Here is a 4,582-nt window from a genome sequence, read left to right as displayed (position 1 = left end):
TGGGTTAATATTATTTGAGTTAACTCTATTTGGAGTTCTCTGACCTTCCTGTATCTTGATATTTATCTTTTTGTCCAGTTTTGGAAAATTTTCTGTTATTATTTCTTTGAATAAGCTTTCTACCCCTTGCTCTTACTCAACTTCCTCTTCAACAACAATAATTCTTAGATTTGGTCTTTTGAGTAATTTTCTATATCTTGTAGATGATCTTCATTCCTTTTCATTCCTTTTTTTTCTTTTTTCTCCTCCGATTGTGTATTTTCAAATCGTCTGTCTTTGAGCTCATTGATTCTTTCCTCTGCTTGATCTATTTTGCTGTTGAGAGCTGCTAATGATTTTTTCAGCTCAGCAAGTGTATTTCTCAGTTCCAAGATTTTTGTTAGTTTTTTTTTACTTCAATTTATTTGTTAAATTTCTCTGATAAATTTCTGAATTGATTTTCTATGTTATCTTGGAAATTACTGAGTTTCCTTAAAACTGCTATTTTGAATTCTTGGTCAGAGTGTTCACATTTCACCGTCTTGTTAGGGTCAGCCACTGGTTCCATGCTTTGTTCATTTGGGGAGGTTGTGGTTCCCTTTTTGTTGTTGTTTACTATGGATGTACATCTATGTCTTTGCATTGAAGGATTAGTTATTTATTTTGGTCTTTTCTATCTGACTTGTTTTGGCTTTTATTGAACATGTTTGCTTAGAGATTCTTTGTAATTTACCTATTATTTTCTTTCTTTCTTTTTGTCCCCTCTAGATTGTTGCCTCCTTTTTGGCACTACATGGGGCCTGAAGGCCAGGTTTGCCTCAGTTCCATTAACTAGAGTGCCTCGTGTCTGGAATGCAGGTGGTTGCAAAGGGGATATCTAGGTAGTATGGGAAGTCTGTAGCGGTTTGTGCTCAGGGGGACCTAAGGAGCAAACCTACTATAGTGTAGTACTGCTGAGCAGCCACTCTGATTTGGTGTCCCCTTTGGCTGAGTTATAGAGCAGAGTTTTCAGGGCTGGGCGTGGGCTTCCTGTCTCCCTTTGTCGCCGGCTGTCCTCAGGGATATTTCTCCCTTCAGGCACTCCTGATACTTCCCAGGAGTTGAGCAGGGACAGGTCTCCTGCCAGGGAACCCAAGATTGTGAGGTAACTGGTTGTCCAGCTCGGTCTCACTTTTTCGGTGTAGGAATGGTTGTTCTGGGGGAAATTTTCCACACACTTGGTGCTGGGCAGATTGGAAGCAGGGGCATCATGGATATGGGAGTCCAATTCTCTTACTGTCTGCCTGGACTTTTTTCACTTCCTTGTGGCCTTGAAAACTGCCCCTCCTCGTATTTGAGTTCTGGGATATTGTTGGTGAGACTCTCAGTGCTGTATATTTGTTTTTGGTTTTCTGTGGAGGAGAGTGAAGCCAGCCTGCTTGAATGCTGCCATTTTGGAATTAGAAGTCACAAACCCTACATTTTAAACTAGTCCATTTTCTTATATTTTATTGGTTTTGTGCTTTTATCCGTGCTTTACACCCTTCTCATCCTTCTCCTACAGCTCAGCATCTTTTTATTACCTGTATTGTAGCTAGTCTCTGAAGATAGTCCCCAATTAACCACCCCTCCCAGGATTCATGCTCCTGGGAAGTCCTGTCCCACAGTAAATTTGCACTGAGCCTGTGAATCACTTTAACCAGTTCAATATGGCAGACGTGGAGCTGTTTCTACACCTAGACGGCCTAGGAGCTTGCGCTTTGAGCCAATTGGCTACTCTGCTGGAGAGGCCACACGGAGACGGAGAGATCATAGACTATTGACGAGAAAGAGGAGCCCAGTTCTGCCACCGTCCTGGCTTAGCGTAGCTTACATGCTGTCCTTGCATAGATACTAGGTATGAAAATGAGCCCTTTTGGACATTCAAGCTGCACTGAGCTCCCAGCCAACACACCATGCACCACAAGGGGTGTCCTGCTGAGCCCCATCAAACCACAGAACAGTGAGGGTGAAAGAATGGTTGTTTCAGACCACCACGTTTTGTGGTGGTTTATTATGCAGCAATAGATAACCAGGCATCCAATTTCAAGGCCTATTTCAGAAGCTACTCCTTTAGGAAGCTTGTTACACTATCCCACTACCATCCCATTCCACAGCTGGAAGTTCCCTACTGAAGTCAAACAGAAGATATTCAATCCCTGAATGGAACTTTCCATCTCGTCCTGCCTCCCCTTGAAGTATACTTTATGGCCAATGGGCATTTTTGGGTGAGACCAGCAATATAGGAAAAACTATTCTTTTGCCAAGGGTCAGAAAAATTTGTGATATATAGTTACTCCCCGTAGATCCAATGTGCTGCCTACAAAGATCAAACTACTATCAGGGGAAGGGGTGATATCTTTAAAGTTGCCCAGGTTAGGGTTTATCCAATGGAGATGGGGTTAACTGCTATATTAAGGAAATACGGGGGTATAAACACAGGAGCAAGAATAAGGGGAAAAAGTGGAGGGGGGCATTCAACCTTTCGGTTTATGTTGCAGCCTTTTGGCTAAATTGTGACCCATGACCATACTTTCTGCCTGTTTTAAAAGCCAATAGTGCCGATAAAATAAAAGGCTGCTTTAGGGGTGAGCAGTGGATTTTGTTTTGGAGGCCGGGAGCTGCTCACATCACTGGCCAGCAGAGGGCAGTGCAGACGAAAGCATTGCCTGCGGCAGAAACTCCTTCAGAGTTTTAAGTGGATCACAGGGCCATCATCACTTTACCAGCTGTTTTGTGAGCCCGGATGACTATTTCTGCCTCTGGCACAATGTGCAGAGGGCATAAGTCTCCTCTTCCCTGTATGGCATGCCAGAAGTATTTATAAGTGGGGGCGTCAGTGTCTACTTTTCAACTCCTGCCTGCGCCAGCTGCATATACCGTGCATGTTTACTGTACAGCCTGGTGCTCAGTAGGTGGGGTTAATTGAAAGTTGGAAAAGGAGCAGGAAAACTGATACACTCATTCATTGGGCAAAGTCCCTGCGAAGGGCAGTCTGGCTGTCTGTGCACAGGAACCATGATTTTGTGCATGCTCCCTTTTTAACTCAGTGTCTCCATGTCTGGGAATCCATTCAAAAGAAATGATTCTAAGGAAGGAAAAAAAAATTCACGTTCAAAGCATTTAGAGTGGCACAAGTTGTGGCAGAGTGTGCATGTCTTTCTGCAGCAGAGAAATGTCGCGAGGAGTGTAGATGGCTGGCAGCCTCTGGCGGCTGCCCATTCAGGATCTGCCACAGGGTTTGGGCAGAGTCTGTACTCTCCTTAGGCTGCTTCTGGGGGACTGGAAGGGGTCTCTTAGAAAGTGAGACCTTCAGCTAAAGCTTGAGGGATAGATAGGACTTGGAGTGATTTGCACAGTGTTCCAGCAGAGGAGTTATTCACAAGCCAGACTAGAAGCAGAATTTCACTCCACCTTGGTTACCAAGGGTTGTGCTCCCATCAGACCCATCAGTTTCCCACAAACGACCCCAAACATGCCCTCGCCTTGAATCTGCAAATGTTGTTTCCAGTTGATGGCCCTTGACAAGCCAAAAATCTTTTGTAAATCCTCTGAGTTCTTATCCAGGTAAGTGCTGGTGTAGTGATCAAAGTCATCTGTCGTCTCCTGGATGGGTTGGGAAAAGAAAAGGAAAAAGGTTGGATTTCAAACACTGGGAGGTCTATGCAAACAGAAAACTTGTTGCTCTCAGCTTTGACATAAATATCACAGGGGAATGAGCTCCGGTCGTAAAAGAGAACAGTCACTCCTACCTGTTCTTGTGGCTGGATGATGGCTTTGTTAAAATTAAGCCACCTGTCCCCCAGCACCTGGGGCTTCATCTTCCAGTTTACATGGAAGATTGTACAAAAACCTGTAGCAGCCCAAAGAATAGGGAGGGTCAGAACGCTGGGAGAGGGCATCAGATCATTGTATGGTTCTGAATAAATCTTGAAATAAATTCACAGACTCTAAGGGCTGCCAGGGTTGGAGTCTGTGTACAGCATGTGGTGTCACCAAGTGGTGTCTGCTTGAGTAGCTTGAGTTACAGGGAACTTGCTGCCTTCAAAGGCAACCCAGTCTGCCCTTGATCTGCTCTGACTAGTAGAAAGGTTTGCTTTCTGCTTAGCAGAAATTGGTCTCCCTGATGATCTCATGTTCCATTCTCAGTTTTGGAACCATAGTGAAAAATTCTACCTTTTATTTTCATCTGACAAAGCTTCAAGAGGTTGAGGAATATTCAACCACTTAAGTAGTAATAATTATTGCTACTATAATAATTATATTATCATTTAACAACCCCTATTATATGTCAGCTACTATGCTAGACATTTAGAATAGTATCCAATTTAATTTATAAAACTACCTGTCGCGGCAGGTCCTACTATCCTTATTTCAGAGTTGATAAAACTGAGGCTTAGAGACAACAAGTGACTTGCTAGTAAGTCATGGAATTCCGTCAGATTTGTGCAACTTCAGACCTGGTACTCTTTCTACTCTCTCATGCTCCATGTGTCTAGGATGATTCAAGATGGGGAAAAGCAGTGTGGAGGGGAAAGATTGATGAAAGGAAACAACACATGTATTATTTGTTGAAGGGGATATG

The sequence above is a fragment of the Propithecus coquereli genome, unplaced genomic scaffold, assembly GCF_000956105.1.
Source record: "Propithecus coquereli isolate 6110/MARCELLA unplaced genomic scaffold, Pcoq_1.0 Scaffold202, whole genome shotgun sequence".
NCBI classification, from domain to species: domain Eukaryota; kingdom Metazoa; phylum Chordata; class Mammalia; order Primates; family Indriidae; genus Propithecus; species Propithecus coquereli.
Note: the sequence above shows the minus strand (reverse complement) of the source record.